Source organism: Kogia breviceps, chromosome 12 (genome assembly GCF_026419965.1).
Source record: "Kogia breviceps isolate mKogBre1 chromosome 12, mKogBre1 haplotype 1, whole genome shotgun sequence".
In the NCBI taxonomy this organism is placed as follows: domain Eukaryota; kingdom Metazoa; phylum Chordata; class Mammalia; order Artiodactyla; family Physeteridae; genus Kogia; species Kogia breviceps.
The window spans coordinates 23,903,481-23,928,646 of record NC_081321.1 but is presented as its reverse complement, the minus strand read 5'-3'; the positions used below and the strand labels follow the sequence as shown (position 1 = coordinate 23,928,646).

Below are 25,166 nucleotides of genomic sequence, written 5' to 3'. Positions count from 1 at the left end.
CAAAGAAAGAAAACTACAGGCCAATATCACTGATGAACATAGATACAAAAATCCTCAACAAAATACTAGCAAACAGAATCCAACAGCACATTAAAAGGATCATACACCATGATCAAGTGGGGTTTATCCCAGGAATGCAAGGATTCTTCAATATACGCAAATCAATCAACGTGATACACCATATCAACAAACTGAAGGAGAAAAACCATATGATCATCTCAATAGATGCAGAGAAAGCTTTTGACAAAATTCAACACCCATTTATGATAAAAACCCTGCAGAAAGTAGGCATAGAGGGAACTTTCCTCAATATAATAAAGGCCATATATGACAAACCCACAGCCAGCATTGTTCTCAATGGTGAAAAACTGAAACCATTTCCACTAAGATCAGGAACAAGACAAGGTTGCCCACTCTCACCACTCTTATTCAACCTAGTTTTGGAAGTTCTAGCCACAGCAATCAGAGAAAATAAAGAAATAAAAGGAATCCAAATAGGAAAGGAAGTAAAGCTGTCACTGTTTGCAGATGACATGATACTATACATAGAGAATACTAAGGATGCTACCAGAAAACTTCTAGAACTAATCAATGAATTTGGTAAAGTAGCAGGATACAAAATTAATGCACAGAAATCTCTGGCATTCTTATACACTAATGATGAAATATCTGAGAGTGAAATTAAGAAAACGCTCCCATTTACCATTGCAACAAAAAGAATAAAATATCTAGGAATAAACCTACCTAAGGAGACAAAAGACTTGTATGCATAAAACTATAAGACACTGATGAAAGAAATTAAAGATGATACAAATAGGTGGAGAAATATACCATGTTCTTGGATTGGAAGAATCAACATTGTGAAAATGACTATACTACCCAAAGCAATCTACCGATTCAATGCAATCCCTATCAAATTACCACTGGCATTTTTTACAGAACTAGAACAAAAAATTTCACAATTTGTATGGAAACACAAAAGACCCCGAATAGCCAAAGCAATCTTGAGAACGAGAAATGGAGCTGGAGGAATTAGGCTCCCTGACTTCAGACTCTACTACAAGGCTACAGTAATCAAGACAATATGGTACTGGCACAAAAACAGAAATATAGATCAATGGAACAGGATAGAGAGCCCAGAGATAAACCCACACACATATGGTCACCTTATCTTTGACAAAGGAGGGAAGGATATACAGTGGAGAAAAGACAGCCTCTTCAATAAGTGGTGCTGGGAAAACTGGACAGCTACATGTAAAAGTATGAAATTAGAACAATCCCTAACACCACACACAAAAATAAACTCAAAATGGGTTAAAGACCTAAATGTAAGGCCAGACACTATCAAACTCTTAGAGGAAAACATAGGCAGAACACTATACGACATAAATCACAGCAAGATCCTTTTTGACCCATCTCCTAGAGAAATGGAAATAAAAACACAAATAAACAAATGGGACCTAATGAAACTTAAAAGCTTTTGCACAGCAAAGGATACCATAAACAAGACCAAAAGACAACCCTCAGAATGGGAGAAAATATTTGCAAATGAAGCAACTGACAAAGGATTAATATCCAAAATTTATAAGCAACTCATGCAGCTCAATAACAAAAAAACAAACAACCCAATCCAAAAATGGGCAGAAGAACTAAATAGACATTTCTCCAAAGAAGATATACAGATTGCTAACAAACACATGAAAGAATGCTCAACCTCATTAATCATTAGAGAAATGCAAATCAAAACTACAATGAGATATCATCTCACACCGGTCAGATTGGCCATCATCAAAAACTCTAGAAACAATAAATGCTGGAGAGGGTGTGGAGAAAAGGGAACCCTCTTGCACTGCTGGTGGGAATGTAAATTGATACAGCCGCTATGGAGAACAGTATGGAGGTTCCTTAAAAAACTACAAATAGAACTACCATACGACCCAGCAATCCCACTACTGGGAATATACCCTGAGAAAACTATAATTCAGAAAGACTCATGTACCAAAATGTTCATTGCAGCTCTATTTACAATAGCCAGGACATGGAAGCAACCTAAGTGTCCATCAACAGATGAATGGATAAAGAAGATGTGGCACATATATACAATGGAATATTACTCAGCCATAAAAAGAAATGAAACTGAGTTATTTATAATGAGGTGGATGGACCTGGAGTCTGTCATACAGAGTGAAGTAAGTCAGAAGGAGAAAAACAAATACCGTATGCTAACACATATATATGGACTCTAAGGGAAAAAAATGTCATGAAGAGGTTAGTGGTAGGACGGGAATAAAACACAGAGTTACTCGAGCATGGACTTGAGGATATGGGGAGGGGGAGGGGTGGGCTGTGACGAAGTGGGGGAGTGGCAGGGACATATATACACTATCAAATATAAATTAGATAGCTGGTGGGAAGCTGCTGCATAGCACAGGGAGATCACCTCTGTGCTTTGTGACCGCCTGGGAGGGTGGGATAGGGAGGGTGGGAGAGAGGGTGATGCAAGAGGGAGGAGATGTGGGAGCATGTGTGTATGTATAACTGATTTAGTTTGTTGTAGAGGGAAAACTAACACACTATTGTAAAACAATTATACTCCAATAAAGATGTTAAAAAAAAATAAATAAAAAAAATAAAGTACAAAAAAAAAAAAAAAAAAAAAGAACTACCATACGACCCAGCAATCCCACTACTGGGCATATACCCTGAGAAAACCATAATTCAAAAAGAGTCATGTACCAAAATGTTTATTGCAGCTCTATTTACGATAGCCAGGACATGGAAGCAACCTAAGTGTCCATCAACAGATGAATGGATAAAGAAGATGTGGCACATATATACGATGGAATATTACTCAGCCATAAAAAGAAATGAAACTGATTTATTTGTAATGAAGTGGATGGACCTGGAGTCTGTCATACAGAGTGAAGTAAGTCAGAAGGATAAAAACAAATACCGTATGCTAACACATATATATGGAATCAAAAAAAAAAAAGTCATGAAGAGATTAGTGGTAGGACGGGAATAAAACACAGACCTACTAGAGCACGGACTTGAGGATATGGGGAGGGGGAAGGGTAAGCTGTGACGATGTGAGAGAGTGGCAGGGACATATACACACTACCAAATGTAAATTAGATAGCTAGTGGGAAGCTGCAGCATAGCACAGGGAGTTCACCTCTGTGCTTTGGGACCACCTAGAGGGGTGGGATAGGGAGGGTGGGAGGGAGGGTGACACAAGAGGGGAGAGATATGGGAACATATGTATATGTATAACTGATTCACTTTGTTGCAAAGGAGAAACTAACACACTATTGTAAAACAGTTATACTCAAATAAAGATGTTAAAAAAAAACCCAAAAAACCAAAAAACAAGATGAAGTCACATTTTGAGCTAATCCTTAAAGGGTGAACCACAGTTCACCAAAGGAGAGAGCTCGAGTGACATTTCAAGCAGAGAAAAGAGCAGGAATAGAGAATCAATGATCAATTAATAGCAGATAATAATTTTCTGGGAAATATATTGGTAATTACCCTCATAAGATAAACCCACTTGCTTTGCAGTTACAAAGGAGGGATGGTTTAATGAGCATGGGTGTTGGCACTAGATCACCCAGGGTTTGAATCCACACTCCATCACCTGCTAGTTGTCTATCCATGGACAGTTTGATCTTAACTTCTGAAACCTCAGCTTGTCATCCTAAAATGAGAGGAACACCTCCCATCTCCTACCTTAAATGATCATTATATTTAATGAGAGAACACACACATAGTAGATGCTCCATAAATCTTGATGGCTCTCTCTCTCCTCCTTTCCACTTCAGAGGAAGAGGGTGGGGCCATAAACATTTCATCTGCTTCACTGAGTGTTTTGAGAAATCATTTTATTAAAGTTCACCTGGATATTGCCTTAAATTACTTTCAGTACATAGTGTAATAAACTGATTATAAATGTAAATTAAAAAGAATTAAATTATATGCATACATATAGATCGACATCAAGTCACATATAAAAAGAAATTCTCTACTGATCTATACTCAAAAAACTTTGAACACAGAAAAATATTTTCATTAGGAGCAGAGAGCTGAAAGCTATTACCACAGAGCTGCTAGTAGAACCACAGTCCATTGATTTGCAAATCTGAGAAGAATTAGGAGATCAGGAAGGTGGGGAAGGGGAGTTTGATGCCACCAAGGTGTCAAGACCCAGCTCTGACCCACAGGCTGAAGACAATGATTATGAGCAGAGCAGCTGTGAGGTCCAGATCTGCTCTGTCTACACAAGGACACTTAGCTCAGCATCACCTGCAAGGCCTCTTGAAGTTTAAACAGAGGGCCAGCCTCATCAGTGATTAAGTCCTAGAGTGAAGCTGGGTCCCTGGGCTTGGAAGAACACTCTCACTGCACATGTGGATATGCAAGCCGTGGAGAACACCAGACCTGCAAGTGCTCCTGGGGGTAGCAAGTTGGAAAGAAGCACTCACAAACAGGGCAAGCATGGCTCAGGCTTTAATGATGCCTCGAAGCCCTGCTTCTCACCCCGTAGTCCAGTCAGGCTCTACTGGGAAGCCTCATCAGCAGCAGAAACTGCCAGCCCAATGAACCCTGCTGTAAAGAATGTAGCATCCCTTGGAGCAGAGACTCGGAGAGGAAAATAATGTCAGAGCTGCTAACACTGATGCTGGACCTAAAACCAAGTACCACGAAGGAGGAGGAGCTGTTCATTTGGCCTCTTCAGTCACACCTGAGTTCACCCTCTGGTGGGGAAGCAAAGGAGAGTATTAAGTATGGTACCAGGAAACTGCACATGCCATTAAGAGAAGAAATCATTGCCACAGGAAGACTGAAGAATGGGAGTAATTTGGACTGGAGGATCTGGGAAGGCCTCGTGGAAGAGCTGGCCTGTGAACTGAGACTTAAGGACAGATGATGAGGATTTCAGGAAGCAGAAGTGAAGGAAACATGCATTCGAGGCCAGAAAGAAAAAGATACCTTCCAGGCAGAGGAAAAAACAGGAGCAAAGGAACAGGGATCTAAAGCAATGTAGGAGTTTCCAGAAGGGGAGGCACAAAGTGACAAGGCATGGAGAGAATGAAAGCGGGAGGCGGGCCATGGGAGGCAAAGGTAGAAGAGAAATTGGGGCTAGAATATGAAAAGCCTTGAATGCCGCACTAAAACAGGTGGACTTTATTATAAAGAAATGCTAAACTGTGGAATACTGAAAAATACAGAAAGGGCTTGGTCAACTCACAGTCAAAGGAAAACACATGCAAATGAGTAACACATATTTCTGCCTCAACTGCAGGCTGCCATCACCAGGGAGGTGGACTGAGCTGGGCAAATTTCAGATGCCATCATCATTTTCAGGAAACTCCTCCATGTATCATCAGGCTTGACATCAGGGAAGGGACAGGGTCACTGCTGCACCAAGCAGTCTATGCTGGCATGAAACGTGTGCATGAATATTTGTGGGAAGAAAGAGCAAATGAATTAACTCTTCCCTGCCTATCCAAGTTGGAATCAAATTCTCTCCCTGCTGAGGTTCTTGTTTATATCACAACAAGCTGCTAGGTCTTGTAGTTATTTTTGTGTGCTTTTGCTTTCCTGTGAGACTGTAAACAACTCGTGGGCAGGGACCAGTCTGTGCCTGTTCATGTACCTCCCGGTACCTAGACAGTGCCTTGTACCCAGTGGGCACTTACTGAATAGTGGCTGAGTATCTAATTAGTATGGCAGATGAAATACTCTAGTGAAGTCACATGAATACCAAAAAAAAAGTGTTTAAAAAAAATTTTCCCATCTTTCCTTTCATTAGTTATGGTCTATTTTTTATCCCCCAATTCAACAAAGGGGAATTATTCTCATTACCCCTTTATTCCTGCATGATCTTCAATTTTTAAAATATACTTCATCCTTATGTTTTGTGTAAGTACATCTCTTTTCCTTTTTTTCTTTCTTCCTCCTTAGAGCCTGAACTGAGGTCTACTTTTTCAAATGAGTCTCTTGTTTTTTATTTTCCAGTGTGATTTGTCTAACAGAACAATTTTCTTGACTTCTTCTCATACCTCTCCCATCTTGTGACTGCAGATGGCCTTCTCTAACATCCTTCCCTAAATGACTATCTGCTCCCAGTCTCCATTGCCCCTTTTATCTCATTTTCATGGATTTTTTTCATTTAGTACTAAAGCCTACTGAAAAAAAAAATTAAGGTTATTTTACTAATAGGATTTTCCTTTTTTTCTTAGAAACCAACCTCAACTCCACCAGCTTGTGATTTCTCTGCCCAAAGTGACCTGCACTTTCATGCAGCCCCTCTCTGCAAGCACTGAATTCAGATGGCTATCTGCCTTGCTCATTTGTTCTTTCTTCTAATAATTGACTCTAAGGTACTCCAAATATGGATTTTCAGCTGGACTAAAACAACAAATCACTTGTCAGAAGTATAATGCTGACATTTAGAGCAAGGTGACATGCTGCCAATGACCCACTGTCAGAAATTCTACAGCATTTATAGTAGAAGTATTTTACCTTTTTGCCTCTTAAAAGAATTTTAAAAAACTATGCATCCTCTCTTATCTTTTAGTTTAATATTTAAATTTGCATCATAATTTTAAATAGAAAGGATTTCAGTTCATTGTGTATCTGACATTTAAAAATAAAACTTTAATATCACTGTGTTAAATGTACCCAGTGGAATCTAAGTGCCATAGTAATATGACACTCATCTTCCATTTGTACAAACATGAAGAAGCTCTTCTGTAACAGGTGGAATATTTAATATCCTTCCTTTTGTCTTGAAAGAAATATTTCTTTCCCATTTCTCCCACAGAATTTTAGCTTGCTTAATATATATTTATCCTAGAAAATTCTTATTAATTGCTTCATCCCTCAGTATCATAAATATGTATATAAATTTTAAAAATTCAATCTCCTATAGCTACAAGGCTTTAAGCATTAAAAATTTAAAATTTGGATTGAGTTGTTATTTTTGTTATTGATACAGATTTGGCCAAACCACATATACATAATACATTTTTATAACTAAATATTAAATGTAAAAATGTACTTTGGGGGCTGTTGCTCTTGTATCTGTGGGTGACTATTATCTATCGCTAGTACAAAACAGTGGGCAGAATCAACAATATTCCCAATTTTTTCTTTACCAGTTGTTCATGTGTATGAGAATAGGGGGAAGTTGTGTTCCAGCAATGACTCAGTTCTTTGAACTCCTTTCAGAATGCCAGAATTCACACAGTGATTTATTATCAAAACCAGTTCTTAATGTGGTAGCAGCTGACAACTCAGTTCCTTTGTAGGAAGTAAATAACTGGAAGCCACCTGACATAAAGTGATTTGTAACTCTTTATGAGTCATTCATTTGCCCAGTTCCTGGGAAATACCCAGTAAGGTTCTATGTTTATGAAAGGAGTTTTTACTGGTATCTACTTTTTACTTCTTCACATAGAGACACCTTAATGAATCCAACAAACTTAGAACGGATTGTAAAATGGAAACACCTTTGCCAAAATAAAACTTTAAAAAATATAAAATATTTTAAATAAATACTGTTAACATATTATTATGTTTTGTAATTATATAAGTATTATGTTTTAAATATTTTCATCAAAATGTGGAGATTTAACTCATTCAGTTTATGAAAGATATCTACCAGGTTAACTGACAAAGCCAGTCCTCATTATCAAACCAATTGCAAACTAATGTGCTTTCTGTCACAAACTTTGGTTTTGTGTTTTTAATTCAAATAAACCTATGATACCCATTCCCATGAGAAGTGACTCCCTTCTGAATTTAGAACATCCCCAGCACAGGCCCAAATACCCTATTTCTAATGCCACATTTTACCCTTTTGAGAAAGAGACTGGGAGAAAGAGATGAGGTTTACTTTCATTTTACGGGGACTTGATTAAAGTGGTTTTTTTTGGGACCCCAGTACTTCAAATCATCCTTATGCTTGTGCCTTAGGTTTTTATACTAGAGTCATAAGTATTAGTATGAATCATTAGTATGATTCTGGTTGAGTGAGAATGATGACTTATGTATATAACAAAGAACAGCTTATTGTGAGCAGCGAAGAGGGAAAAGAGAATCATCCTGGGGCCATGACCACGGGCACATTCTCAGTCAGATCAGTTTTAGGAGAGTGTACAGATGGAAATTAAAGCTCTGGGAACTGATTCCCTAAAAAAATGTCAGGTCCCTGTGCCCCTGGGGAAATGTTTGTCCCACCTAAGGTGTTCGGGACCCATTCTAGCTGGCTGAGAGTGGACTGACTATGGTTATTGTGATGGGCACAAGTGGGCTGGACAATTCCAACTCAATGCATCACCAAAAGAGCGTTCGTTGTAGGACCAGAATATTTCTACCTTATAAATCAATTACTTTTCTGTCTCCACAAGATAACTTGACTTCTTATAAAAATAATTCGGAAAATAATGTCTAGGTCACGTAGTCTGTCATTCTAACTTGAAGAATGGGATGTTAACTTTTTTATGGTCCTCTCAGAACATTCACACTTCTGCATCATAAATACTACGAATAAAAAGGCAGGGTGAGGAAAAAGTAAAATATAAATTTAGAATAAGAATAATGAGTCAGCATTATCAGAGGCATCTCAAATGATGCTTGCTGCTTAATAAACCTTGGGGTATCAATTTTCTGCAATAAAAGACTGTGGGTCTTATTCATATTTCTAATGATAATGATGTTTAATAATTTTTAAAAACCTGTTCACTTCGGATGTTCACTGAAGGCAATTGTGATCACAAAGGAAAGTTTCCAAGCAGATACATGGTATATTATTTATGAAGATAAAGAAAATATTTTAGTGGCTTTTTTTTCCTGGTCACCAGTGATTACTTGAATTCAAGTAGAGAATAAAACCAAACTAGCCTGTACTTATTTTTTAGTCCATTATTTCACTGAGTTCCTGAGTGAGAATAGAGTACACAGTGAAAAGCAATATGTAATAAAAGCAAGTCCATGATTCTTGAAGACAGCTTTGTCACAGGTATACATGAGCTCAAGAGTCATGAAGTAGTATAAAATTATATTTACTGCTTGGAAATAGAATGGGTTCATGCCTGTCAAAAAAGGTTTAGCCAAGGGGTAGAGATCAAGATGACAGAGTAGGAGGAGGCTGAGCTTACCTCCATCCACAAACACATAAAAAAATACACCTACATGTGGAGCAATTCTCACTGAAAACAAATTGGAGACTGGCAGAAAGATGCTTCTACAACCAAGGCTGTAAAGAAAGATCCACACAGAGTTGGGTAGGAAGGGAGGAGAAGAGATCAGACTGGGTTCTGCACCCCTAGGAGGGGACACAAAAAGGAGGGGGATTACATGGGCTCAGAGATCCTCCCTGGGGAGTGAGGGGTTTGAACCACATATTGGGCAACGCAGCCTAGGGCCTGAAACTGATGAGTCCCCTTATTTGGTTTGAAAGCAGTGGGACCTACAGGAGGGCTGTAAGAAATCGAGACTCCACTCCTGAAGATCACGTACACATTTGCTTACTCCCAGGAATAAGATGGAGGAAGTAGACTGAAACTACCTGGGCTCTGGCCAGTTTCCCACAACTGCCCCAGCACAAGCTCAGGCCACTCTAGTTCCCAAGCAGCTCTCCACTATGGGGAAGGCTGCCGTTGCCGAGGAGAGTGAACATCTGGGTGGGCTCAGGCTCAGCACTGCCTCTGAACAGATTGATGGTGGTATGGAACTCTGACCAATGTGTCAGGACTGTCCCAGTGCATGCACTGGCCTCTCTGGCTCTGGTATAGCTCCCCACTAGGGGGAAGGCTGCCATTGCCAAGGAGAGTACACACACGGAGGTGGGGGAAGAGCAGGCTTGGACTCAGCACTGCACCTGAACTGGGTCAGGGTGGATATTACTGACACTCATGGAGGCAGTGAATCGGGAGTGGTCTGGAGCTCTATTTGACATGCCAGAACTGTTCCAGTGCACACCACAGCCTACACTGAACACCCATTCTGGTCCCACTTGCCTCAACCCTGCTCCTCTCTGGGGCGACAGTGTTGTTGCCAGGGTGGGGGAGGGCACACACTAAGAGGGGATGGAACCAACCCAGACCAGAATTTCAGGGCTTCTGCTCCGGAATCTTGGGACCCCACCCTGTCCCCAAGAGGTCAGTGATGGCCCTGAGGATAGGAAAAGCCCTAGCTCACACCTGCCTCTGACTCTAGCCTCTCCACCTCCAGCCCCACCTCTCAGTAAGGCGATAGCTGTCAGCACACCTGGGGAAAGGTGTGACCATTGATCACATCAGATCCAGCTCACCCACCAAAGCCACTGGGCAGATGTAGACTGCACAGGGACTCTCCCACCCAAGGACATCCCTTCAAGACTGTGAGAGGTAACTCTTTCATCTAATTTCATAGAGACAGAGGAAGTTAAACACAATGAGAAGACAGAGGAGTATGTTTCAAATGAAAGAATAAGAACCCCCCCCCCGAAAAAACACCTAATGAAACAAAGATAATTTACCAGATAAAGAGTTCAAAGCATTAATAATAAGAATACTAATTGAATTTGGGAAAAGAATAAATAAACACAGTGAGAATTTTAATAAGGAACTAGAAAATATAAAAAAGAACCAGTCAGAGCTTTAGAATATAATAACTGGAATGAAAAACAAACTAGGAGGAGCGAGAAGATGGCGGAAGAGTAAGACGCGGGGATCACCTTCCTCCTCACAGATACATCAGAAATACACCTACACGTGGAACTTCTCCTATAGAACACCCACCGAACACTGGCAGAAGACCTCAGACCTCCCCAAAGGCAAGAAACTCCCCACGTACCTGGGTAGGGCAAAAGAAAAAAGAATAAACAGACAAAGAATAGGGACGGGACCTGCACCAGTGGGAGGGAGCCGTGAAGGAGGAAAGGTTCCCACACACTAGGAGCCCCTTCCCGGGCGGAGACTGTGGGTGGTGGAGGGGGGAGCTTCGGAGCCGCAGAGGAGAGCGCAGCCACAGGGTGCGGAGGGCAAAGCGGAGAGATTCCGCAGAGGATCGGTGCCGACCAGCACTCACCAGCCCGAGAGCCTTGTCTGCTCACCCGCCGGGACGGGCGGGGCTGGGAACTGAGCCTTGGGCGGATCCCAGGGAAAGGTCTGGAGTTGGCAGAGTGAAAACAGCCTGAAGGGGTTAGTGCACCACGGCTGGCCGGGAGGGAGTCCGGTTGAAGTCCAGAGCTGCCGAAGAGGCAAGAGACCTTTTCTTGCCTCTTTGCTTCCTGGTGCGCGAGGAGAGGGGTTTAAGCGCTTAAAGGAGCTCCAGAAACGGGCGTGGAGCTACCGAAGAGACAAGAGACTTTTTCTTGCCTCTTCGCTTCGTGGGGCGCGAGGAGAGGGGATTAAGGGCACCGCGTAAAGGAGCTCCAGAAATGGGCGTGAGCCGCGGCTGTCGGCACGGACAACAGAGATGGGTGTGGGACGCTAGGGTTGCTACTGCCGCCACCAAGAGGCCTGTGTGCGAGCACAGGTCACTCTCCACACCACCTCTCCCGGGAGCCTGTGCAGCCCGCCACTGCCAGGGTCCCGGGATCCAGGGACAGCTTCCCCGGGAAAACGCACGGTGCGCCTCGGGCCGGTGCAGCATCACGCCAGCCTCTGACATCACAGGCTCGCCCCGCATCCGTGCCCCTCCCTCCCCCCCACCTGAGTGAGCCAGAGCCCCCGAATCAGCTGCTCCTTTAACCCCGTCCTGTCTGAGCGAAGGGCAAACGTCCTCGGACGACCTACGTGCAGAAGCGGGGCCAAGTCCAAAGCTGAACCCCAGGAGCTGTGCGAATAAAGAGAGGGGGAGGTCTCTCCCAGCAGCCTCAGAAGCAGCGAATTAAAGCTCCACAATCAACTTGAAGTGCCCTGCATCTGTGGAAAACCTGAATAGACAGCGAAATATCCCAAGTTGAGGAGGTGGACTTTGGGAGCAAAATATACTATTATTTTCCCCTTTTTTCTTTTTGTGAGTGTGTATGTGGGTGCTGCTGTGTGAGCTTTTGTTTGTATAGCTTTGTTTTCACCATTTGTCCTAGGGTTAGACAGACCCGTGGTTTTTTTGGTTGTTTTTTTTTAATAGAAAATTTTCTTCTTAATAATTATTTTTTATTTTAATAACTATATTTTATCCGACTTTATTTTGTCTTCTCCCTTTCTTTCTTCCCTCCTTTCTTTCCTACTTCCCTCCTTCCTTCCTTCCTCCCCTCCTTCCTCCATTCCATCCTTTCGTCCTTCCTTTCTTCCTTCCTCCCTTCCCTTCATCCTCCCTCCCTTCCTTTCTTCCTTCCCACCCTTCCTCCTTCCTTCCTTTCTTTCCTTTCTATTTTTTTCTCCCTTTTATTTTGAGCCGTGTGGATTAAAGGCTCTTGGCACTCCAGCCAGGTGTCAAGGCTGTGTCTCTGAGGTGGGAAAACAAACCTCAGGACACTGGTCCACAAGAGACCTCCCAGCTCTACGTAATATCAAATGGCAAAAATCTCCCAGAGGGGCTTCCCTGGTGGCGCAGTGGTTGAGAATCCGCCTGCCAATGCAGGGGACACGGGTTCGTGCCCCAGTCCGGGAAGATCCCACATGCCGCGGAGCGGCTGGGCCCGTGAGCCATGGCCGCTGAGCCTGGGCGTCCGGGGCCTGTGCTCCGCAACGGGAGAGGCCACAACAGTGAGAGGCCCGCAAAAAAAAAAAAAAAAAAAAATCTCCCAGAGACCTCCATCTCAAAACCAAGACCCAGCTTCACTCAAGGACCAGCAACGAACAGTGCTGGACACCCTATGCCCAACAAAGAGCAAGACAGGTCTACAGCCCCATCCATTAGCAGAGAGGCTGCCTAAAATCATAATAAGGCTACCAACATCCCGAAACACACCACCAGACGTGGACCTGCCCACCAGAAAGACAAGATCCAGCCTCATCCACCAGAACACAGGCACTAGTCCCCCCAACCAGGAAACCTACTCAACCCACTGAACCAACCTCAGCCACTGGGGACAGCCACCAAAAACAGAGGGAACTATGAACCTGCAGCCTGCAAAAAGGAGGCCCCAAACACAGTAATAAGATAAGCAAAATGAGAAGACAGAAAAACACACAGCAGATGAAGGAGCAAGATAAAAACAAATCAGACCTAACAAATGAAGAGGTAATAGCCAGTCTACCTGAAAAAGAATTCAGAATAATGATAGTAAAGATGATTCAAAATCTTGGAAATAGAATAGACAAATTGCAAGAAACAGTTAACAAGGACCTAGAAGAAATAAAGAGGAAGCAAGTAACAATGAGCAACACAATAAATGAAATGAAAAATACTCTAGATGGGATCAATAGCAGAATACCTGAGGCAGAAGGACGGATAAGTGACCTGGAAGATAAAATAGTGGAAATAACTACTGCAGAGCAGAAGAAAGAAAAAAGAATGAAAAGAACTGAGGACAGTCTCAGAGACCTCTGGGACAACATTAAACGCACCAACATTCGAATCTTAGGGGTCCCAGAAGAAGAAGAGAAAAAGAAAGGGACTGAGAAAATATTTGAAGAGATTATAGTTGAAAACTTCCCTAATATAGGAAAGGAAATAGTCAATCAAGTCCAGGAAGCACAGAGAGTCCCATACAGGATAAACCCAAGGATAAACACGCCAAGAAACATAATAATCAAACTGTCAAAAATTAAATACAAAGAAAACATATTAAAAGCAGCAAGGGAAAAACAACAAATAACACACAAGGGAATCCCCATAAGGTTAACAGCTGATCTTTCAGCAGAAACTCTACAAGCCAGAAGGGAGTGGCAGGACATATTTAAAGTGATGAAGGAAAAAAAACCTACAACCAAGATTACTCTACCCAGCAAGGATCTCATTCAGATTTGATGGAGAAATTAAAACCTTTACAGACAAGCAAAAGCTGAGAGAGTTCAGCACCACCAAACCAGCTTTACAGCAAATGCTAAAGGAACTTCTCTAAGCAAGAAACATAAGAGATGGAAAAGACCTACAAGAACAACCCGAAACAATTACGTAAATGGTAATAGGAACGCACATATCAATAACTACCTTAAATGTAAATGGATTAAATGCTCCCACCAAAAGACACAAACTGGCTGAATGGATACAAAAACAGGACCCATATATATGCTGTCTACAAGAGACCCACTTCAGACCTAGGGACACTTACAGGCTGAAAGTGAGGGGATGGAAAAAGATATTCCATGCAAATGGAAATCAGAAGAAAGCTGGAGTAGCAATTCTCATATCAGACAAAATAGACTTTAAAATAAAAACTATTACAAGAGACAAAGAAGGACACTACATAATGATCAAGGGATCGATCCATGGAGAAGATATTACAATTGTAAATATTTATGCACCCAACATAGGAGCACCTCAGTACATAAGGCAAATACTAACAGCCATAAAAGGGGAAATTGACAGTAACACAATCATAGTAGGGGACTTTAACACCCCACTGTCACCAATGGACAGATCATCCAAAATGAAAATAAATAAGGAAACACAAGCTTTAAATGATACATTATACAAGATGGATTTACTTGATATTTATAGGACATTCCATCCAAAAACAACAGAATACACACTTTTCTCAAGTGCCCATGGAACATTCTCCAGGATAGATCATAGATCATATCTTGGGTCACAAATCTAGCCTTGGCAAATTTAAGAAAATTGAAATCGTATCAAGTATCTTTTCCGACCACAACGCTATGAGACTAGATATCAATTACAGGAAAAGATCTGTAAAAAATACAAACACATGGAGGCTAAACAATACACTACTTAATAACGAAGTGATCACTGAAGAAATCAAAGAGGAAATCAAAAAGTACTTAGAAACAAATGACAATGGAGACACGACGACCCAAAACCTATGGGATACAGCAAAAGCAGTTCTAAGAGGGAAGTTTATAGCAATACAATCATACCTTAAGAAACAGGAAACATCTCGAATAAACAACCTAACTTTGCACCTAAAGCAATTAGAGAAAGAAGAACAAAAACAACCCACAAAGTTAGCAGAAGGAAAGAAATCATAAAGATCAGATCAGAAATAAATGAAAAAGAAATGAAGGAAACAATAGCAAAGATCAATAAAAGTAAAAGCTGGTTCTTTGAGAAGATAAATAAAATTGATAAACCATTAGCCAGACTCATCAAGAAAAAAAGGGAGAAGACTCAAATCAATAGAATTAGAAGTGAAAAAGGAGATGTAACAACTGACTCTGCAGAAATACAAAAGATTATTAGATATTACTACAAGCAACTCTATGCCAATAAAATGGGCAACCTGGAAGAAATGGACAAATTCTTAGAAATGCACAACCTGACGAGACTGAACCAGGAAGAAATAGAAAATATGAACAGACCAATCACAAACACTGAAATTGAAACTGTGATTAAAAATCTTCCAACAAACAAAAGTCCAGGACCAGATGGCTTCACAGGCAAATTCTATCAAACATTTAGAGAAGAGCTAACACCTATCCTTCTGAAACTCTTCCAAAAGATAGCAGAGGGAGGAACACTCCCAAACTCATTCTATGAGGCCACCGTCACCCTGATACCAAAACCAGACAAAGACGTCACAAAGAAAGAAAACTACAGGCCAATATCACTGATGAACATAGATGCAAAAATCCTCAACAAAATACTAGCAAACAGAATCCAACAGCACATTAAAAGGATCATACACCATGATCAAGTGGGGTTTATTCCAGGAATGCAAGGATTCTTCAATATACGCAAATCAATCAACGTGATACACCATATCAACAAACTGAAGGAGAAAAACCATATGATCATCTCAATAGATGCAGAGAAAGCTTTTGACAAAATTCAACACCCATTTATGATAAAAACCCTGCAGAAAGCAGGCATAGAGGGAACTTTCCTCAACATAATAAAGGCCATATATGACAAACCCACAGCCAGCATTGTTCTCAATGGTGAAAAACTGAAACCATTTCCACTAAGATCAGGAACAAAACAAGGTTGCCCACTCTCACCACTCTTATTCAACCTAGTTTTGGAAGTTCTAGCCACAGCAATCAGAGAAAATAAAGAAATAAAAGGAATCCAAATAGGAAAAGAAGAAGTAAAGCTGTCACTGTTTGCAGATGACATGATACTATACATAGAGAATACTAAGGATGCTACCAGAAAACTACTAGAACTAATCAATGAATTTGGTAAAGTAGCAGGATACAAAATTAATGCACAGAAATCTCTGGCATTCTTATACACTAATGATGACAAATCTGAGAGGGAAATTAAGAAAACACTCCCATTTACCACTGCAACAAAAAGAATAAAATATCTAGGAATAAACCTACCTAAGGAGACAAAAGACCTGTATGCAGAAAACTATAAGACACTGATGAAAGAAATTAAAGATGATACAAATAGATGGAGAGGTATACCATGTTCTTGGATTGGAAGAATCAACATTGTGAAAATGACTCTACTACCTAAAGCAATCTACAGATTCAATGCAATCCCTATCAAACGACCACTGGCATTTTTTACAGAACTAGAACAAAAAATTTCACAATTTGTATGGAAACACAAAAGACCCCAAATAGCCAAAGCAATCTTGAGAACGAAAAATGGAGTGGAGGAATCAGGCTCCCTGACTTCAGACTATACTAGAAGGCCACAGTAATCAAGACAGGATGGTACTGGCACAAAAACAGAAATATAGATCAATGGAACAGGATAGAAAGCCCAGAGATAAACCCACACACATATGGTCACCTTATCTTTGATAAAGGAGGGAAGGATACACAGTGGAGAAAAGACAGCCTCTTCAATAAGTGGTGCTGGGAAAACTGGACAGCTACCTGTAGAAGTATGAAATTAGAACACTCCCTAACACCACACACAAGAATAAACTCAAAATGGGTTAAAGACCTAAATGTAAGGCCAGACACTATCAAACTCTTAGAGGAAAACATAGGCAGAACACTCTATGACATAAATCACAGCAAGATCCTTTTTGACCCACCTCCTAGAGAAATGGAAATAAAAACAAAAATAAACAAATGGGATCTAATGAAACTTAAAAGCTTTTGCACAGCAAAGGAAACCAGAAAGAAGACCAAAAGACAACCCTCAGAATGGGAGAAAATATTTGCAAATGAAGCAACTGACAAAGGATTAATATCCACAATTTATAAGCAACTCAGGCAGCTCCATAACAAAAAAAGAAACAACCCAATCCAAAAATGGGCAGAAGTACTAAATAGACATTTCTCCAAAGAAGATATACACATTGCCAACAAACACATGAAAGAATACTCAACATCATTAATCATTAGAGAAATGCAAATCAAAACTACAATGAGATATCATCTCACACCGGTCAGATTGGCCATCATCAGAAACTCTAGAAACAATAAATGCTGGAGAGGGTGTGGAGAAAAGGGAACACTCTTGCACTGCTGGTGGGAATGTAAAATGGTACAGCCATTATGGAGAACAGTATGGAGGTTCCTTAAAAAACTACAAATAGAACTACCATATGATCCAGCAATTCCACTACTAGGCATATACCCTGAGAAAACCATAATTCAAAAAGAGTCATGTACCAAAATGTTTATTGCAGCTCTATTTACGATAGTCAGGACATGGAAGCAACCTAAATGTCCATCAACAGATGAATGGATAAAGAAGATGTGGCACATATATACAATGGAATATTACTCAGCCATAAAAAGAAATGAAACTGAGTTATTTGTAATGAGGTGGATGGACCTGGAGTCTGTCATACAGAGTGAAGTAAGTCAGAGGGAGAAAAACAAATACCGTATGCTAACACATATATATGGAATCTAAGAAAAAAAAATGTTATGAATAGATTAGTGGTAGGATGGGAATAAAACACAGACCTAGTAGAGCATGGACTTGAGGATATGGGGAGGGGGAAGGGTAAGCAGTGACGATGTGAGAGAGTGGCAGGGACATATACACACTACCAAATGTAAATCAGATAGCTAGTGGGAAGCTGCCGCATAGCACAGGGAGTTCACCTCTGTACTTTGTGACCACCTAGAGGGGTGGGATAGGGAGGGTGGGAGGGCGGGTGATGCAAGAGGGAAGAGATATGGGAACATATGTATATGTATAACTGATTCACTATGTTGTAAAGGAGAAACTAACACACTATTGTAAAACAGTTATACTCAAATAAAGATGTTAAAAAAAAAAACAAACTAAAAGGAATTAACAGCAGAATGGGTGATACAGAGAATGCATATATGATTGGGAAGATAGAATAATGGAAATCATCCAATCAGAATGGCAAAAAGAAAAACAAATAAGAAATGAGGACAGTTTAAGGGACCTCTGGGACATTCAGTGTACTAACATTTGCATTATAGGTGTCCCAGAAGGAAAAGAGAGAGAGAAAAGAGTTGAAAATATATTAGATGAAATTATGGCTGCAAACTTCACAAATTTGAAGGAAGAAGCAGATTTCCAGGTACAGGAAGGACAAAGAGTCCCAAACAAGATAAACCAAAAGAGACTCACACCAAGATGTATCATAATTAAAATGGCAAAATTAAAGATAAGGAGAGAATTCTATGGGCAGTAAGAGAAAAACAAAGAGCCACATACAAGGAAACCCCCATAAGGCTATCAGATCATTTTTCTGCAGGAGGTTTGCAGGCCAGAAGAGAATGTCATGATGTATTTAAAGTGCTGAAAGGGTAAAACCTACAACCTAGAATATTCTGCCCTGCAAGGTTATCATTCAGAATTAAAGGAGAGAAAAACAGCTTCTCAGACATGCAAAAACTAAAAGAATTCATCTCCACTATACCAACCTTAAAGTAAGTATTAAAAGGTCTTCTTTAATTGAAAAAGAAAAGGCTACCACAAGAAATAAGAATTTATAAGAAAGGAAAAATCCCACTAGTACAGGCAAATATATAGTAAATGCTGTGGATCAGCCACTTAAATAAGCTAGTCTGAAGATTAAAAGACAAAAATTGTAAAATCAGCTATAACTATAATAAACAGTTAAGGGATAAACATTAAAATGAAAAATAATGACATCAAAAAACTAAACGTGGGGGGAGTAAAAAGTGTATATTTCTTAGGATGTGTTTAAACTTAAATGACTATCAGTTTAAAACAAGTAGATATAGTTATAGTTCAACATATATGAACCCAATGGTAAGCACAAATCAAAAACTTACACAAAAATAGATACACAAAAATGGGAAAGAAAGGAGCACAAGCATACCACTAAAGAAAATTATCAAACCACAAGGGAAGAAAATAAAATAAGAAGATCAGAGAAGAACTACAAAAACAACCAGAAAACAACAAAATGGCAAGAAGTGCATACCTATCAATAATTACTTTAAATGTCAATGAACTAAATACTCTAATCAAAAGACATAGGGTGACTGACTGGATTAAAAAACAAGACCCATCTATATGCTGCTTACAAAGGATTCAATTCAGAACTACAGACACACACAGATGGAAAGTGTGGGGATGGAAAAAGATATTTCATGCAAATGGAAATGACAAGAAAGTGGGGGTAGCAATACTCATATCAGACAAAGTAGACTTTAAAACAAAAGAAGGGCATTACCTAATGATAAAGGGATCAACGCAAGAAGAGACTATAACATTGGTTAACATATATGTATGTACCTAATATAGGAGCAAATATTAACAGACATAAAGGGAGAAATTAATAGTAGGGGACTTTAACACCCCACTTATATCATTGGACAGATCATCCAGATAGAAAATCAATAAGGAAACAGTGGCCTTAAATGACATATTAGACCAGGTGGACTCAATAGATACCTACAACATCCAAAACAGCAGAATACACATTCTTTTCAAGTGCACATAGAACATTCTCCAGGATAGATAACATACTAGGCCACAAAACAAGTCTCAACAAATTTCAGAGGACAGAAATTATATCAAGCATTTTTTCTGACCATAATGGTAGTAAACTAGAAATCAATTACAGGAAGAAAAATGGGCAAAACACAAACACAAAGAGATGAAACAACATGCTACTAAAAAAATAATGGGTCAAAGAGGAAACCTGAAAATACCTTGAGACAAATGAAAATAAAAACACAACTTCCCAAAGTCTATGGGACACAGCCAAAGCAGTTTTAAACAGAAGTTTATATTGATACAGGCCTACCTCCAGAAATAAGAAAAATCTCAAATCAACAGCCTAACCTACCATCTAAAGGAAGTAGAAAAAGAACAAACAATGCCCAAAGTCAGAAGGAAGGAAACATAAAGATCGGAGCAAAAATAAATAAAACAGAAACAAACAAAAAACCAATAGAAAAGAGCATTGAACCCAAGAGCTGATTTTTGAAAAGTTAAACAAAATTGATAAACCTTTAGCCAAGCTCATTAAGAAAAAAAGAGAGAGGACCCAAGTAAACAAAATAAGAAATAAAAGAGGAAAAATTACAACTAATATCACAGAGATACAAAAAGTTATAAGACAATACTATGAACAGTTATATGTCAACAAATAGGACAACCTAGAAGAAATGGACAAATTTCTAGAAACACACAATCTTCCAAGACTGCATCAGGAAGAAATAGGTAATCTGAACAGAGCCATCACTAGTGGTGAACTTGAATCAGTAATCAAAAAACTCCCAGCAAACAAAAGTCAAGAACTGGACAGCTTTGCAGGGGGAATTCTACCAAACATAAAGAAGAGCTAATACATATCCTTCTCAAATATTCCAAAAAGGTAAAGGGGAGGAAACACTCCCAGATTTATTCTATAAGGCCACTATTACCCTGATACCAAAACCAGACAAAGACACTAGAAAAAAAGAAAATTACAGGTCAATATCTCTGATGTATATAGATGCAAAAGTCATCAACAAAATATTAGTAAACTGAATTCAATGATATATAAAAAAGATCATACACCATGATCAAGTGGGATTTATTTCAGGGATGCAAGGATGGTTTAATATCCACAAATCAATCAATGTGATACACTACATTAACAAAAGGAAGGATTAAAACCACACGGTCATCTCAATAGACACAGAAAAAGCATTTGACAAAATTCAAATTTATGGTAAAACAGCTCTCATCAAAGTTGTTATAGAGAGGTTGTATCTCAATACAATAAAGGTCATTTATGACAAACCCACAGCTAACATTGTACTTAAGTCCTATCCACAGTAATCAGATAAGAACAAGAAATAAAAAGCATCTAAATTGGAAGGGAGGAAGTAAAACTGAGTACAGATGACATGATACTACATACAGAAAACTCCAAAGTCTCCACCAAAAAACTATTAGAACTAATAAATAAGCTCAATAAAGTTGCAGGATACAAGATTAATATACAGAAATCTGTTGCTTTTCTTTACGTTAATAATGAACTATCAGAAAGAGAAAGCAAGAAAAAGAATCTTGTTTAAAATTGCATCAAAAAGAATAAAATATTTAGGAATAAACTTAACGAAGGAGTTGAAAGACCCATACTCTGAAAACCATAAGCACTGATGAAAGAAACTGAAAATGATGGAAAGAAATGGAAAATAGAAGTACCATATGATCCAGTGATTCCACTCCTGGGTATATATCCAAAGAGCAGTAGACTGCACTAATGGGAGGACTAACCAAAGCCTCCACATTCCCTATCAGGAGGGTCCTGCATGGTGGGATGCCTTCAAAAATCTGGGAGACCCTGGAGAGAAGGACATGAACAAAGGTCCCTGTCTTCAGAGAAAAACATTTAGGCGCAGTTCCCTCAGGGTTGGCCAAATTTACACTGTTTTATACTTCTTCAGGCTAATTCTTCCTGAACAATTAAGCCATTCACTTAAAATCAGGTGATGATAAGAAGAAACAGGTGCTCTCAAAGGCTCAAGTTTGTTGTAAAAGGCTCAGCATAGAAAATATGAAAGATAGGAAAAAGAGCAAATTTGGGGGGTGGGTCAGAGCCTTTATCATATTTTCAGCGATATATCCAGTGCCTAGCATAGTGCTTGGCTCGTAGTATGCACTCAATAAATATTGGAACAAATACATGGATGGAAGAATGAATGAATGAGTGAAATACTGAAGGAGTACATTTGTTTGAGTAACTCTCAAAGGGGAAATTCCCTCTTTGGAGCTGCTAAGATTGTTATCTATTCAGATGTGGCAAATAGGCTGCTCCAGGGGCAGGTCTAGTCTGTGAACTTATTTTGATTAGCTGTTAAATGTTTAATAAGCCAACATCTAAAAGTCAGATTTTACATTAAAATTTTTTATTTCTGATGTCTCTTGAAATATGAGAAGATCTGGTAGCACTGGGCCAGCCTGTATGGATCATTTAGGCACTCATTCAGGTGAGGCAGGTGTCCACAGTTTGCCACAGTCTCTGCAGATCTTTTTGTGTTCCCAACTAGAAGCTGTCATTTATTATCATACATGCATTATTGTTCTTACAGGAAAGAGAAGAGTGGAATAATGTTGGAGTCTATATTACTGTTAAACATGAGAAATCAAAATATAGGCCAAAATGGCTAGTCGTCTCAATGGAAAATGTCTTGAGAAGAAAAACGGAAGGAAGTATATTTTCTTTGGAAGAGGAAAGTATTTTCATGTGTTTATTAACCTGCTCTGAATCAAAAGAATAAATCCAACACTCAGCTCAATTACATATCAGACTGACACTTTGGGTATTTATACTCAATGTACTGGTAACCAGGAAGTAATTTCATTTCAATCGAAGAAAGACTTGATGTTTAAAAACTGGGACAGATGTTTGCACCACCAAAAATGTCCAGGCAAAAGCTTGACAACCGTCCACCTGAAATACCATCCAAAGAGGAAAGTATCTCAGGTCTCACAATACCTGAACAGACCTCCATTAAGGTACATAACCAACTTCTAAAACTCCTTAACTGTCTCTTTCAATGGGTCATGAGTAATTTTGTCATTCTTTATCTTGTTCATCATGGTATCCTCCACACTCAGCACAGAGTAGGTTCTAAATGAAAGTTTATTGAATGAATAATTATTGTATTGAGTTGAAAGTTGGAAATGATCGTTTCTCAGTTCTATGAGTCTCTAACTCTATTTAGTTTAGTGTCCTTTTCTCAGTAAAAAATAGGTCAGGTAGTAGAAAAAGAATTTTTTTTTCTTGAAATAATCTCGACAGCAGTCTCTTACAAACTGAGAGCCTTCTAGACAGTGGCAAATATGAATGCAAATAACCTCTGCCGCATGTAAAATTCTGCCTGCCTCCTTGGAAAACAGCCCAGGAAGGAGGGGCACCGTGAGCCGACTGACGCCAGAGGGCACCGTTCCCGGGGGAAGGCACCATTTTCCAGGGAAGTTCTCAGGGGCACACGGTCTGGAAAGTCACGGGAACAGTATACGAAGAGAAAGGGAAGAACAGATATATATTGTCTTCTTCACACTCTCAGAAGCCTGCTTTAGATAGAGTACATCTTTCTCTTTTAATCTTCTTTGAACAATAGCTCAGGTTAAATAAAAAAAAAAAAAAAAAGGCTGTAACCCTGGGAGAGAGACCTGTACTGGGGAATATAACAACAGCTGCTCTCAAGCGGGTGAGCAAAGAGCAAGATGGTTTCTTTCAGATCCCTTTGTGTGATGAAGGCTAAGAATATTCTCCCCAGAGAAGTGTGCATGTGCTCACACCAACAACATTATGCCTCTATTTTCAAGGAATTCAAAGATTACCTCCCCCTGGGGCCAAACCTCAGAGCCCAAGTTAAGAAGTCCTGCTGGAAATACTCCAAATGTCTCTTTACTTGAACGTTCCACTCCTGATGTTCCTAAGGGTAACAATCTGCAAATTTTAATTCCAGGCCTTGGAAGTCTTATAAAACCCCACTTCTCTCCCCACCTGCTTCAAAGACAGCAACAAACCCCAGTGACCAAGGAGGCCCTTCTCTGGGCCTTCCCTCCTCACCCCAGCCCCTCCCCCTCCCCCCCTTCACCAAGGCTCCCAGAAAACTTCCTCCTTGGGTGAAGGGAGTTCAACATAGCATCAGTTCAGCCTTCCCTGGCGAGACAACCAGAATAAATAACATGCTTCAGCAACTCACTTCTATGTATTTAAAATCACGTGGAAACCATTTCTGAAGGCCTGTGCACTGTAAACACTGCAGGTAGTTACCCTCCTAAAGCAGGATTGTGCATGCAGACACATGGCTCCCGGGGCTTCTGGTAAATCCACATCAACACACAGGAAGAATATAATGTGTCCATGTCTCCCTGGGGAATTTCTAATGATCCCAATCAGCAGGGAAGTCTCCTTCTCATTCAGAGGAAAAGGGTATAAATAAACTGAGTTGCATTTTATTGTCTTAGCAGGTGATTAGAGAATGCAGCGGAGGGAGAGAAAACAGCTCAGAGTGGGAATCAAGAATGTCCAAACCGGATGCAGGGCAGGCATGTCCTGGGAAGCTCATACAGGAGACCAGGAAAGAAGTACTAGAGTGGACGTTCCTGAGTGAGGGTCAAGTTGCTCAGTGCTACCCCAGTGCTGTGTCTTCCAATGTTATGTTATTTATTCAGTCATTTCAAGAAACTCGCTCTGTGTGCTCTTTCTTTCCGTGTTTTTCTAGGATTTGCCTATTCTCTCCATGGTCAGGAGGAGTAGTAGGCCAAGGGGTTCTTATGAGCATTTATTCACACATTTGTTTATTCTTTGCCTCCCACTACTAGCACATAAGTTCCCCTTGGGCAGAGGCTTCATTTGTGATAATGTAGATAGCAATTCAAGCTCTTAGAGTCCATCATTATAAATATTATTATTCTGTTATATAGTTATCAGTTGAAAAATATGGACATAATGGCTGAAACAATCCTCATTAATAACATGACACCAACCCCCCCCCCCCAGTCCCACAAAAGAACTCAGAACATTTAAAATATGAGTGTTATCATTTAAAGAATGCCAGCTTGGAAAGTTCTCTGAGGTCCAGTCTCTTAAGCCTTAAGTTGAAGTCCTCTTTCAGGCAGGCAATCTCAACCTAGTGTTTTTGAAGAAGAGCAATAAAAATTCTCCTAAAAGCTTTTCACTGTTTCAAATAATGGAGGTGCTTTTCAAAATTAAATCTCTCCCAGCGTTT

At 39.9% G+C, this 25,166-nt stretch overlaps 1 long non-coding RNA gene across 3 annotated transcripts in view; it reads right to left on the bottom strand.

Annotated features, from left to right (window-relative positions):
• Positions 1-25,166, bottom strand: part of LOC131766850 (uncharacterized) — a 100,080-nt gene that overhangs the window by 20,064 nt on the left and 54,850 nt on the right. The window lies entirely within an intron of this gene.